This window comes from Ailuropoda melanoleuca, chromosome 7 (assembly GCF_002007445.2).
Source record: "Ailuropoda melanoleuca isolate Jingjing chromosome 7, ASM200744v2, whole genome shotgun sequence".
Classification (NCBI taxonomy): domain Eukaryota; kingdom Metazoa; phylum Chordata; class Mammalia; order Carnivora; family Ursidae; genus Ailuropoda; species Ailuropoda melanoleuca.
In genome coordinates this window covers 112,406,149-112,421,546 of record NC_048224.1, presented here as the reverse complement: position 1 = coordinate 112,421,546, position 15,398 = coordinate 112,406,149, and positions in this window count along the sequence as shown.

The following is a 15,398-nucleotide window of genomic DNA, read 5'->3' as shown; positions in this document are numbered from 1 at the left end:
ATCCAGAACTCAGTTCTCAGGCCTTATCTTATTTGACCTGTCAACAGCTTTCGTGGCCGATAATTCCCTCTTCCCCAATACTCTTTCTTCCCTTAGAAGTCACTACCACCCTGTTCTCCTTCTTTTGCTTCATTTTCAATGCTCGCCTCTTCTGGGAGCTCTTTGCTGGTTTGTCTTCTCTCCTTGACCTCTTGACAATGGAGCACTCCAGAGCTGAATCCTTAGAGGACCTCTTCTCTTTCCCTACTGTTCAGACTCACTTGGTGACCAATCAACTCTCATTGCTTTAAATACCGTACACGCCCTGATGACATACATTTTCCATTTTTGGCTTTAACTTCCCTTTACACAGTAGATTCATATGTTCAGTTGTCTACTTTGAACATTCCGTTAGGTGTTTAATGGGCACATCAGACATAACGTTTCCAACGCTGAGCTTCTGTCCTTGTCCCCCACCCCTGGATCATTTCTTACACTATATTCCAGGTCTCAGTAACAGGCAACTTAATCTTTCCAGTTGTTCAAGAGGAACAATTTGGAAACAGATGCTTTTCTTTCTCTCATATCTCACATCCAGTATCACAATTCTGTTGGCTATACCTTCAAAACATATCTAGAATCCAGTCACTTTTTAATACCTTCTCTGCCAGGATCCTGGCGCAAGCCACCATAATGTCTTCTGTAGGTTATTTCAATAGCTAACTCACTGGTCTTCCTTCTGCCTTTGATTCTCATCTATTCTTTACCTATATTCATCTGATTGAAGTATAAAACAGATCACATAGCTTTCTTATTCAAAATGACTCTCTGTCTTCCATGGGTCTCCAGAGTAAGAACCGAAGTCCCGACAATGGCCGCTGAGGCTCTATGCGACCCGATCATCCTCTCGGTTCCCTGTCTGACCTCATCTCTTACTGCTCCCACTGCTTCCTCTGTTCCAGTGCACTAGCCTCTTTGCTGTATCTTGAACATTCCATCCTGTTCCTGCCTGCAGGCCTTTACATGTACTGTTTCCTTGTCCTGAAATGCTCTTTCTTCTGATATCCTCATGAATGGTTCACTTTCCCTCAAATGTCCCTTNACTCAGTTCTCAGGCCTTATCTTATTTGACCTGTCAACAGCTTTCGTGGCCGATAATTCCCTCTTCCCCAATACTCTTTCTTCCCTTAGAAGTCACTACCACCCTGTTCTCCTTCTTTTGCTTCATTTTCAATGCTCGCCTCTTCTGGGAGCTCTTTGCTGGTTTGTCTTCTCTCCTTGACCTCTTGACAATGGAGCACTCCAGAGCTGAATCCTTAGAGGACCTCTTCTCTTTCCCTACTGTTCAGACTCACTTGGTGACCAATCAACTCTCATTGCTTTAAATACCGTACACGCCCTGATGACATACATTTTCCATTTTTGGCTTTAACTTCCCTTTACACAGTAGATTCATATGTTCAGTTGTCTACTTTGAACATTCCGTTAGGTGTTTAATGGGCACATCAGACATAACGTTTCCAACGCTGAGCTTCTGTCCTTGTCCCCCACCCCTGGATCATTTCTTACACTATATTCCAGGTCTCAGTAACAGGCAACTTAATCTTTCCAGTTGTTCAAGAGGAACAATTTGGAAACAGATGCTTTTCTTTCTCTCATATCTCACATCCAGTATCACAATTCTGTTGGCTATACCTTCAAAACATATCTAGAATCCAGTCACTTTTTAATACCTTCTCTGCCAGGATCCTGGCGCAAGCCACCATAATGTCTTCTGTAGGTTATTTCAATAGCTAACTCACTGGTCTTCCTTCTGCCTTTGATCCTCATCTATTCTTTATCTNTCTCATCTATTCTTTACCTATATTCATCTGATTGAAGTATAAAACAGATCACGTAGCTTTCTTATTCAAAATGACTCTCTGTCTTCCATGGGTCTCCAGAGTAAGAACCGAAGTCCCGACAATGGCCGCTGAGGCTCTATGCGACCCGATCATCCTCTCGGTTCCCTGTCTGACCTCATCTCTTACTGCTCCCACTGCTTCCTCTGTTCCAGTGCACTAGCCTCTTTGCTGTATCTTGAACATTCCATCCTGTTCCTGCCTGCAGGCCTTTACATGTACTGTTTCCTTGTTCAAGAGGAACAATTTGGAAACAGATGCTTTTCTTTCTCTCATATCTCACATCCAGTATCACAATTCTGTTGGCTATACCTTCAAAACATATCTAGAATCCAGTCACTTTTTAATACCTTCTCTGCCAGGATCCTGGCGCAAGCCACCATAATGTCTTCTGTAGGTTATTTCAATAGCTAACTCACTGGTCTTCCTTCTGCCTTTGATCCTCATCTATTCTTTATCTATATTCATCTGATTGAAGTATAAAACAGATCACATAGCTTTCTTATTCAAAATGACTCTCTGTCTTCCATGGGTCTCCAGAGTAAGAACCGAAGTCCCGACAATGGCCGCTGAGGCTCTATGCGACCCGATCATCCTCTTGGTTCCCTGTCTGACCTCATCTCTTACTGCTCCCACTGCTTCCTCTGTTCAGTGCACTAGCCTCTTTGCTGTATCTTGAACATTCCATCCTGTTCCTGCCTGCAGGCCTTTACATGTACTGTTTCCTTGTCCTGAAATGCTCTTTCTTCTGATATCCTTGTGAATGGTTCACTTTCCCTCAAATGTCCCTTCGTAGCGAAGACTGTTTTGGTCATCATATTCCAAATGACTTCTCCTTTACAGAAGTGCTTGTCCTCCTTCCTGTTTATTTATTTATTTTTTAATTACACTTATAACCCTCAAAGTACTATTTATTTTATTTATTTTATTATTCTGTGCCTTTTCCTACTAGAAGGCAAGTTTCACAAGAGCAGCAATTTTTGTTTTTGTTTTTCTCTTGACTTCTACATTCCTAGTTCTCATACATTGCCTGCAATATAGTTGGTCCTCAAGAAATATTGGTTTGAATGAATGCATGATCCTTCCATATCTCAATGAGACAGGCCAGGCCAATATTATTGCTCCCTTTTAATGGGGGAGGGGAATGAAGCATTTAAGGGTTACTGAACTTGTCTAGAGTAAATCAGAAGTCTGAAATGAGAGCCCAGTTCTCTGACCTCCAAGTGCTTGGGCGTTTCACTGCCAGGTTTCAAGAGAGGCCATCTGAGATCTTGCAGAACCTTGGCAGGCAACGGTTATAAGAATAGAACCAAGGGCAGAGGAGCGCACTAAAATCATGGTGGTCAGCTGGTTAAATTCATTGGATCCAAACTTCTTTTTACAAGAGAAGGATTCCAAGTAAGCTTCACTGCAGGGTGACAAGAAGGAACATTAATCTGCCAGAGCAGCTGTTTGCTCTTATAAAATACATCAGTCTTCATAATAATGGAAAATCCAAGAGGCGACTTTGCTGATTGAATTGAAAGTCAATGGGAATCAAGGAATTGTCCATGTTGAATTATTGAGTAACTATTTCTAAATTAAGCCTTTTGGATGAGCAGCAAACTGGACTGTAGCTTGCACAAATGTATGTTTTCCTCATTTCCCTATTAGGAGAAGTTACATTAGATGTGCACCAGCACATCAATCTAAGACCCCAAAACAGGTGTGTGAAATGACCATCCATCAAATGGGATCCTCGGCCACGCCACAGCAGAGTGCTTTGGAACTTGTTCAATGGATAATGCACAGGAAAAGGGAGAGGCTGTGCAGAGCTGTTAGCTGAATTCAAAAGAGCATGGACATTACTCTGCTGCTGGAACGAAATCAGAAGCTATACTCAGCAGTTTGCTTATTAGTTTTAACATAATGTCCCTTTTTTCTTCCGGGATCCCATCCAGGATCCCACACTACATTTAGTTAGCATGTCTCCTTAGCCTCCTTTTGGCTGTGACATTCTCAGATTTTCCTTGTTTTTGATGACCTGGACAGTTTTGAGGATTACTGGTCAGGCGTTTTATAGAATATCCCTCAGTTGGGATTTTTCATGATTAGACTGGACTAATGGGTTTTGGGGAAGAAGACCATGGGGGTAAAGTGTTATTCTCATCATATATCGAGGATACATACTATCAATATGACTTATTACTGTTGATGTTAACCTTGATCACCTAGCTGAGGGAAATGTTTATCAGATTTTTCCATGATAAGATGCCTCTTTTTGCCCCTTCCCATACAAGGAAGTTTTTAGTGTAGCCTCCATGTACAGAATGGTAAGTTATATGCACCTCCTTAAAGGTGGAATATTTACATAAATTATTGAGAATTCTTCTGCATGGGAGATTTGTCTTTTTCCTCCAAATATTGAATATTTTTGTATTCAATATGGACTCATAGCTACTTATTTTATAAGTAAAATATTAAATACAATTTATTAGATAAAATAAGATATTTTGGCTCAAAAATATATAACATATATATTTATATACATATATATTTTTTATTTTTTATATACATATATAATATATATATTTACCTGTAGTGACAGAAAGTAAAGAAACTTTCTGGCCCTACAAGAGGCTTCAGGCTCATCTTATGTATGTCCTGTGTTATTTCTGGTTTCTTTTACTGAAAAATGATATTAGAAACTTCGATTTGAGAAAAAAAAAAAGAAACTAAGATCTGAGTTCTAGGTATGCTCATTGCTACTAGGGTGTATTTGATTCTAGATGTCCTCAGTTGACGGAACAAGGAAACACCTATGTGCATACTAACCTGTGGGGTGTGTGTGTGTGTGTGTGTGTGTGTGTATGATACATGTGGCCTGTATCTGTATTTAAGTTAAACGTGTCTTTATACTGATGTATCTAACTCTAATTTATTCCCACATGGATCATTCTAATCTCTCTTTGCTTCTCTGTAATCTTCCATTCCAACACTGAGAATTTGGCTATCACTATCCATCATTTGCCTAACTAATCAACTTCTGTATACATGCAGTCTAGCACTGTTATCCTATGCCTTTGTGGGAAACCACTTTATCAACCAGGATACAGTGCTTATGTATAGTATTTTTGCATTGAATCTTACAGACTTTATTCATTTTGAAAGTTATTTGGTTTAGCAGTTTCTCCTCCAACCACCTTCAGTGTATTTCATACATTGGTTTATACACTTAGATTCCTACACTTGCATCTCATCCTGACATCTTCCAACCTCCTAAATGATTTTTTTTAAGTTGTATAAGTCCATTCTTAGTGTTGCAAAGTTCTAAAAATGCATGGTGTCATGCATTTGTCATTAGAATATTATACAGAACAGTTTTACTGCCCCGAGAGCTGGATAACTTCCTGATTTAATCCTCACACTCCCCCACCCCCAAGCCCCTGGTAACCATTAATCTTTTTAACAACATCTCTCTAGTTCTGCCTTTTCCAGGATGTCATATAATTGGAATCATACAATATGTAGCCTGAAAGACTGCTTATTTCACTTCCTAATATGCAGTTAACATTTGCTGATGTCTTTATGTGGCTTGGTAGCTCATTGCTTTTCTTAGTGCTGAGCAGCATTCCATTGTGTAGACATAGTTTGTTTACCTGTTTATCTGTAGAAAGACATCTTGGTTGCTTCCAGTTTTGGGTGATATGACAAGAGCTGATATAAACATTTGTGTGCAGGTTTTTATGTGGACACCATTTTTCAAATCAGTTCCGTGAATACTTAGGGGTATTTATATGCTACATCATATGTTAAGACTATGCTTAGCCTTGTAAGAAAGTACCAGCCTGTCTTCCAAAGTAGCTGTAGTTCCACCAGCAACGAATGAGAAGTCCTGTCGCACATATTCTCACCAGCAATTGATGTTGTCAGTTTTTTTGGATTTTAGCCATGCTAGACCACCTGTAGTGGCATCTCGTTGTTGTTTGTAGTTGCATTTCCCTGACGACAACTCATGTTGTCATCTTTCCACGTGCTTATTAAGGAAAGGCCTCTTCTTAAGGATCTCCAAGCCCCTTACCTGAACTGGACTGGCTTTCCTGTGCTGGGAAGTTTTACCGTTTGGTCTAAATGTCTAGAAGTTGAGAGAAGAGAGTTTTTAAATGGAAGTTTTCTTCTTCAAAATTTCAAAATGGCTGCAAATAGTACTGACATTTTTACAAAATGGATAACTGGGAGATGGCAATATTCTTGCTGACAACGAGCCTATTCTTTGCATAATTATTTAAAAGGAAACTGCTTTGCGTTCCAGATAATATTATTTAAAAATTTTTACATAAAGACCATGGCTTTTCAATGACTTCTGCCACATGTTTTTAAAAACTCTGCCTCATGTCTAACTGTCCTTTATCCTCTGATTAAAGAACACTGGACAGTTGCAAGGACCACCTCATAGACTTCAAACGCTTCTGGCTTTAATATTCCGTGCTAGACCCACAGAACTCTTTTACAGATGCTAAGCATTCAATCCTGGAGGCTCCACTCCATCATCAGGTAATTAGTATTTTCATTAACTTGCTTATTGTCAAGGAAAATGAGCCTTGATCATCTAATTTTTCCTCAATGAGTTGAATATTGTAATATATCTATAATTAATGTGCTTTATGCCACAAACGTGTAATGGAGTGGAAATCTGAGGCTGCTCCCAGCAGTCACTGTCAGTAAATGTTTGATGAATAAACAGAGACTTTCTAATGGGAAATGGTGGCGACTTTTATAAGCAGACACAATAAAGACTTTATTAACATACTTAAGAAGCATTCTGGGAAATAGAATTGAATGCATTATTACTGTAGGCTCCTTTTGTGAAAAGTAAATTTTACTGTCCCCATAACAAATGTTTACTTGTTTGATGCAAGTTGTAGTATCAGTATTTTATAGTGTGTTCTCCAGTTTAATACAACGAAGCTTAAATTAGCTACATATTCCTTATGGAGTTGAGATCGTGAAAAAAGTTCCAACCCCGATTCTGTCTGTTAATCATTAGTGAACCTGGTCTACATGGAAAGGAGACAGTGCATCTATTTCAGGCTGTTGAAGAGCTCAAAGACAAATTTCAGGGTATTTATGCTGGATAATAAATAGAAGAAGCAATAATGGGCATGTGTTTATTTCCACATAGAAAAAGTGCAGTTTTAAAGGACAGATCCAAGAAAGGGCAAGTGGAGTAAATTTTAGAATCTCTATGTCCACATGTTCAAATGCAGAATCCAGAGACATGAAAATTTCAATCGTATCAACATACTTTTCTTTGCCCACGGAGGCAGGTCGTGGTTTGACTTAAGAAGGGCTCTTTCCTCATTATTTGTTAAATAGAATCAGGAGGGCAGAAGGGAGCTTGCCCATTGTTCTGCATTTGAAAGATGTGGCGTCTGCAGTGGAAAGATTTTAAATGATTTTCCCATGGGCTTAAACCTAGAAAATGGCAGTCAGAGAACTAGACCCCAAGTGAACTCATTTTTCTCATGGCACCCTCTCCACTAGGCATGGATTTGTAAGTGGTAAACCCTTCCATCCTTGTCACTTGACTAACTCTCACTACGGTGTCCCCTGTACCAGGGGATGGTGGATTGCATCTTATATGGACAAACATGAATTGTTTCCAAGTCTGCCCTAGCTTGGCCCCGAGCCTGCATATAAGCATTCTGCCAAGAAGAAGAGACAAGAAAATCATTCTGAGCAAAGAGCAGCATAGGGTCACATTTTAACCATGGCAAGGAGGGAGTCAATCTGTCCTTTACATGGTACACAAAATGGATTTCCCAAAATGAGAATCAGGTCATGTCATCGGACTGCCCAAACCCCAGTAGTTTCCCATTGTTCTTTTTTTTTTTTTTAAAGATTTTATTTATTTATTCGACAGAGATAGAGACAGCCAGCGAGAGAGGGAACACAAGCAGGGGGAGTGGGAGAGAAAGAAGCAGGCTCATAGCGGAGGAGCCTGATGTGGGGCTCGATCCCACAATGCCGGGATCACGCCGTGAGCCGAAGGCAGACGCTCAACCGCTGTGCCACCCAGGCGCCCCTCCCATTGTTCTTGGTTTGAGGATGAAACTTTTTACGGGGCTATAAGGCCCGCTCACATCTCCAGCACCTTCTTACAGGATTACCCTCCCTGGCCTTCCTGTGCATCCCCACAGCCTCACTCGGCCCCACAAATGTGTCATATTCTCTCTCACCGCAGGGCTTTCTTCTGCGCTGCTCTGCAACCATCCCCTAATCATCCTTCAAAATTGGATTCAAATATCACTTTCTTTGGAGAGTCGTCTTTGGGACAGCTTCTCTTCCTCTACACACTCCTACAACTGTGACCTGTGTTACTCTTCTTAGGGTACCTGATGTCCTCTGTGCAGTTATTTGAGTGAAGCCTGTCTCTTCCCACTAGCTGGAAAGTTCTTTGAGCTCGATTTGTGTGTATTTTTATTTGCTATTATATTCCTAGCACCAGACACAGTGCCTGGCACATAATAAACACTCAGAAACCTATCTTTTAAATAAATAGAAGTATTTACACATAAATAATTGCGATATTCCTCTCATAGACAGGGTATTTAAATTACGAAGATGTTTATAGTTTTCTGGTGACTGCTAGTGTATAGTGTTCACCAAGAGGTTATGATTATACCAGTTTTCCTCTAGTATACGGGGTGAGAAACTATTTGGAAGAGAATGTGTGATGTGAACACAGGGTGATGAAAGGGAAAGAATCAGCTCCTTGTTTTCAAAGGCCTGCGGACATCTGGGATTTTTTCAGAGCAAAGCATACCAGGCCAGTTATTGGACATAGATTCACCGTGAGCTCTGGATTCCGACTTTCAAAGGCCTCCGAGGCACCCACGCGTACGTCTGTAAGCATTCCGCAAGCAACTCAAGCACCACATCCTGCACGCGCCGCCTCGTCTCTCCAACCTGGTCCTCCTCTTCTCTGTGACACAGCAGTTATTCCTTACTGCTTTTCCCTCTCAGCTCCCAACTCCAAGCCATTTAAAAAAATTCTTCTCCTAAATATTTCCCCAAACTGTCCTCTCTTTTCCACTCTGCGGCCAGCGGCCTACATTTGAATCATTTTACAAGGACCAGTGCCCAGCTTTCTGATCGCTTTCTCTGTTGCCAGAGATTGTCCCCCATCGATCTATCCTCTATATCACCAGGGTTTTCCTTTCAGAAATTAAGCCTGAGCATGCCACTCCTTTATTTAAAATTAAAAATCCCCCCCCTTTTTTTTTGCTAGCTATGGCCTCCAGGATAAAGTTGGAACTCCTTATGACTGCAAATAAGGCTGGGGTGTCTGGGTGGCTCAGGGGGTTAAGTGGCCGACTCTTGATTTCAGCTCCGGTCATGATCCCAGGGTCCTAGGATTCAGCCCGTCATCAGGCTCCCCGCTCAGTGGGGAGTCTGCTTGTCTCTTAAATAAATAAATCTCAAAACAAAACAAAACAAAACAAAACAAAACTGAAAATAAGGCTTTCCACAGTGTCCCATGACTTACTTTTCTAGTTTCATCGGTAGTCATTCTGGGTACATGCCTCAAACCCCGGTCTTTTTGAATTGCCCTTTATGTCCTTAACATGGACTTTTGCTTTCAGGAATCATGAAATATTCCTGCCTAAACTCCTCCAATAACTTCTTCAAACTGTCAGAGTCAAATGGACCTAAAGACACTTTATTTTGAAAGATTATATTCATCAGTGATAGATAGTTTAAGTTTGGGGTCTTATGAAATAAAAGTGCTTTTTAATGTCTGATCACTTACACTTGATTGAAATTTTCAGGGTATGGTGTAATAGTATAATAAGGTGATAGGCTTAGATGGAAATTTCAAATATAAAATAGCATCAAAATTAATTCCCTTTACCCTTGATGCCCTTAAAATAGCAAAACAATAATTTTTAAAGGTCAGGCGTTGTATATATAAGATTTTGAGTCAGATGGTCTGAGTTAGAAATCTTCCTTCCTCTGTCCCTGGCTTCTGACTCTGGGCAAATTGCTGTTTCCTTCATCTTAGTTTTCTCATTTGGGCATGTGGATAACAGTAATTGACGTGGGTGTGTTTTCAGGGTCAGATTGAGGTATAAAGTGCTGTGTAAATGAATTCAGTCATATTAGGTGCTTGAAATAGCTCCATCTCCTTTCATCTTTCTCATTTGTTTTAAGCTCCAGACAATAATTTATCTTATTTTTTAGAAGCTGCAGTCTAATTTTTGAAGGGTACGGTAGGGATCAAATGGATGAAATCATGAGAATTTCTGAGTTATGTTGAAGAGAAGTTTGAGAATACTACTGTTAGGAAATTGGAAGCTAGAAATTCCTTATGTTGGATATGTTTTAATCTTGGTGTAAGTTTTTTCTGTCTTATTTATTCTTCATCACCCTTTTGGTCAACATAAACTGTGTATTCCTTGTATGTACCCTTACTAAGTGTTCAGTGTGTCTTACATGTCTTTGTGTTTTCCATAAAACTTAAAGCAGAGTTAATCTTTGGAACACGCAGAAATTGTTTGAACTGAATGGAAACATAATAAAAATATTCATTTGGGGTTGAGAGAAGGAATTACTGGGTTAGGGATAAGGCATTTACATTTTAATTTTCTTTCTTTCCATATACGGTAAATACCTGTTTTGACATGCAATCATGGATACAGAATTTGGGAGGAAATATATAAAGTGGAGGGTTTATTTTTTTAAAAGATTTTATTACTTATTTGAGAGAGAGAGAGAGAGAGCATATGTGAGCAGAGGGGAGGGAGCGGGAGAGAGAGAGTCCCAAGCAGACTCCAGGCTCAGCATGGAAGCGGATCTCAGGACCCGGAGATCATGATCTGAGCCGAAATCCAGAGTCAGATTAACCAACTGAGCCACTCAGGCGCCCCAAGCCAGGCTAACTATTAAGAAGAATTGTGCAAATGTTAATTGTTGTTATTATTCTTAATCTTGTCCACCCTCCTTTCACCAAACCGGCCCCTGAATGCTCATTCCCCCCAGCAGTGTTGCGGTGGCCGGAGGCCCACACACACACGGGTGAGAGTGTGCAAGAATTCGGTGGGCATCTGTCCTGCACCCTGCTGCACGATAGGCCTGCGGGACGAGTTCGCCCCTCCTCTTAGTTCTGTCCTCAGGACATTGGAAAGTTGATCCCTATCAAAGCCTTAAGCCAGACTAACTAAACTCTAATAGTAACTTCTTGGAGAGTTGGGTGGCTGATGCCCTTTTTTTTGAGTGTGGGATTGAGAGGCCATCATGAAGCTGGGAGTGACCATCTGACAGCTGGTGTGAGAGCCACTGGTGTCCTCCAGGGGGGCCCTGTGGCCTTGAACCACAAAGTGGGGAGGGACCATTTCAGTTCTGCCACTTAGCATCTGCGTGGCTTCGGATACGCCGGTCACCTTTCCTGAGTCCTTATGTCCTTAAATGCAAGAGGAGAGAAGCGACAGTCCTGATGGGAGCATTAGCAGTGATTTACGTAAGTGCCCAGCATACGCCTAACACATAATCACTTCTTAATAAATAGTAATAACAATAATCATGATAATGTGTTGCTGCTCTCCTTTTTTCTTTCTTTTTTCCCTCTTTCTTCAAGACAATCATGAGCTAGTATAAGCCACCATTAATCTAACAACTTCAAAATCTTAATAAAAAAAACCCAAGCATTTTAAGTACCTTTAAAAGAAACTAGAGATACTGACCAAAATAGAGAGAAGATGATATAAATGTCTATATATTTTATGCCTTGTATACAGTTGTGGCTGGAAAATCAAATTATTGAGCGAGAGTCACCACCATAATGGAATTTCAAGGAGCAAGATAAAAGTAAAAAAAAAAAAAATGCGTATTTTTGTATATTTACTTGCTGGATAGAGATGCAGTTTTTGCCTCACAGAATGAAAACTAGATTAGAAATTGTAGTGAGTTTGTTTACTAACTCAATTATAAACTTATTAATATTACCCTACTGAAAAGACTCAGCTCTTGGCAAATATCCTATTAAACGTACAGAAAACTTTTACTTTCACATAAAGAGATCACCAAGTGTCGTCTTCTGGGATTCAACGAACAATGTATTTCCGAAGTGACAATAAAGGCTTTGGAATGGAACAGGCAAATGTCCTAAAGAGTATGGTTTAATGGCCTGTGGTGTCTATAAAGCAGATCAGGCTGTTTATATAAATAGAAAAGTCATAGTAATCCTCAAATGACAAAAAGACTAGATGTAACTCATTTCTTTTCTAAATTGCTTCTAAATGGTTGACCCAGATTTTCCCGATTGCATTTTTCCATTTTAATTTTCTGTTTTTAAAGCTCAGTGACACGAACACAGAACCCTGCAAGAGAATAGTGCTGGGAGAATCACAGTTTAAAGTGCAGAACTCATAATAACTCTACAGAGTATCTGAAATAAAAGTACAGGCCATGTAATTCTTTCTTCCTCTGGATGAAGACAGAGGGGAAGGCGAAGGGGGCAGGATAACCCACGGAAAGGCAGCCGCGTCCTGAGGCACGCTGGCACTTCGCTAACGGATGACGGCACACATAAAAATAATTAATCACGTGGAGAAGGCACTGCCAAGGTGAGAAGTGAGGTCTCTGGTTTTTAATGGAAATGTTCCATGCATGAACTACAAGAACAACTTCCCTAGCTCGAGCGTTAGGGCATCTGTCATACTTAGCTCACAATAGTTCAGGAGTTCAGTAAAATATCAGAGAGAGTTCAGCACTTTTATTTCTTGGGGTATTAAAACTATATATAATAAGAAAAAAAGAGGTTGTGATGAACTGCTGGGCACGGTGGGTGGGACATCAAGAGGCCAGACTTAGAATTTCTGAAATCTCGGGGAAGAAAACTTCCCTGTGATAGCTCTTCCATTTTGTAGGGTTCTTGCCGTTGTTGTTTTACGGGTGCTTCTGAAGACAGTGATGTAAGCGGCAAGCAGGTGCATAAGGAAAATCACGTGCTAAGCTAGAAGGAGGAAGGCTGAATATATTTCAGTGCTTAATTTATTCAACAAACCAGGTGAATGTGCTCATTTACTTTTGGCTCCTGGAGAAAGCATAGACAGGAAAGAGTGGAGTCTTTTGGGGAGCAACTGATGATGAAATTGGGTCATTCTTTTCTCTGTGGCTGTTTATGGAAAACTACCTCTTGGGGGCCCCACCTGGGGGTGGGAGGTGGGGCTTTCCAGTGGGCTGCCCCCCCCACCAAAGGGGTGTAGGATGGCAGGGATTCCTGGAAAAAGCACGACCTGTGTTCCCAGGGCCAAAGGCACCAGGTAGAAGCCTGGACTTCCTTGGTCCATTGAAGTTGACGAACACTGTCATTATCCAATCACGAGCTTCTTTCATTTAGCCTGTGGAAGCACCAGTTCCTGCGTGTAGTTAATACACTTGCCCTGGGAGAGTTTTGCTCAATAAGCAGGATTCTCTGCAGCAGTGGCCAATGTTGGGATGAAGGGACTGGGTCCATGTAGGACCGATGGTGGTTTAAGACCTCTGTTTGAGAGGGTGGGAGAGGAGTGTGTGTATAACAATTAGCACAGAGGTTGTAACATGGGATGATTAAAATGCTATTGGAATTTTTGAATATACAAATTGGATTTCCCAGTCCAGACTCATTTCTAATCTCATGACCACCCCATGGTTGGACGACAGTATTAAGGCCTTCGGGTCTTCCCTGGACAGGATAGGCTAACGCTGCCCTCTGCCTGCCTGCCTCCCCTTCCTGCCGCTCCAAAGGAAGAGGGACGGCCAGAGTGTATCTGGGGCCACACTGAAATGGAAACTCTAAGTTCCCACTAAGTCTCTCTGACAGAATGGTCGAAACTGTGAGGGCTGAAGCATTCTTCTTGTCCTTGTGGGTGTCTATCTGCTCCGGATTCTGTTTTTTGTGGTTTGAAATTATTGATGATTATCAGGGGAGGGGAGAGTGTTTCTTCTCTGAATCGAATGCACACAGAGAACACCATATGATTTGCAAATACTTTTCTTTGATTTGTTGAAATAGCAAGTCCCAAAGTGCAGCTATGGGGAAGGTGGGAGGACAGTGATCATTCTTTTTTATCCAATAAGTGCTTGTGTTACTAGGTGCTGTGACTCACTCTATGACCCGATCCTTTGCTTGGTGGAGAGATTACATATTAATGTCTTGCAAGAGCTGGAGAGATGGGGCTGAGCAATTTGGAAAGAAACACGAGAGGATTTGCCTGGACTTAAAAAGGCTGGCTCTTTGAAATACTCAGAGTTTTCCAAAGCATCAGTTAGCTCAGATAAAAATGCAAATCAAAGAAAAACTTTCTCGATCTTTTAATATATAAATTCATAACTCAGTTTCCCGGCCCATCCTTTAGGTGCCCCCACCTCCATGTCCTTCATAAGCATGATAAGAAGTTTACAGTTTGAAGTTTACCTATTATTTTTAGAAGATGGATTTGGAAAAAAAAATAAAGGAAACTGTGATTTTAAATATACATGTACTTGAGAGCTTTTGAGGAGAAACTTAAGATGTACAGGGTACGCAATGATTGGAATTTTATATAAATTTTATTGGCTCAAATGCTAAAGTCTGACAGATACGGGATTCAAATACTGTCTCTGCCACTTAATTGTTTTGCGACCTTGAACAAGTTTATCCATCTGAATCTTCTTATCCTCACCCGTAAAATGGGTTGCTCATGGAACCTGTTTCTTAAGTTGTCTTGTTATGAGGAATAAATGAAATAATAAATTAAAAAATGCCTGGCATATTCCTTGGGTGCATACTGTCAGGCACCTGAAAACATTTTACAAAATGTTAGCTATGTTTATAATTGCTATTGTCATCATTATTTTTATTCCCCAGCTCTGTTTTATTTTCTTCTCCATTCTAGAATTTTCTCCACTTTGTTCATCAAGGAGTACGTTGAATTGACTTGAACACAGAAACATCCTCTTGTCCAGTTTTCATCTACAACATCTGCCATAACCCATACTGTCTACTTAACAAATTTCTGCTCTGCCACTTGCCATCATCCAAATACACGGACGGCCCCTGGAACGCTTGTCACCTATGCACACTGACATTGCATTTGGAACAACTTGCTGGCTTTTTCTTGTTTCCTCCAAATTTTTCATTTTTTTGGTTTTTGTTTCTCCAATGCATCTTTCTATTGAGTTTGTTTTCCGTCATAGTTATATAGGATCTATAATGAATATTTAATTGCTTTACCCTTCTTTCATCTGAATTCTATTAATTAAGCTGGTATGTGTTTCCCTTTTCCCCTGGTGTTTCTGAAGCAACCTTTTAACTTGTAGCTACTTTCCATTTAAAAAAACCCAATATTCAGCTGCCCCTTCTTCCACTCCCTCTCTCCTGTCTGCTTTTCCCTGGACCCCAACACGAAGCAGCGAAAGCCCTCTGCCTCGTGGCTGCAACCTGCCGGGCTGTGTCAGGGCCCTCCCATCGTGAGAGAGTGGCTTGCCAGAGACTTGTTCTAACACAGCGCTATTGCT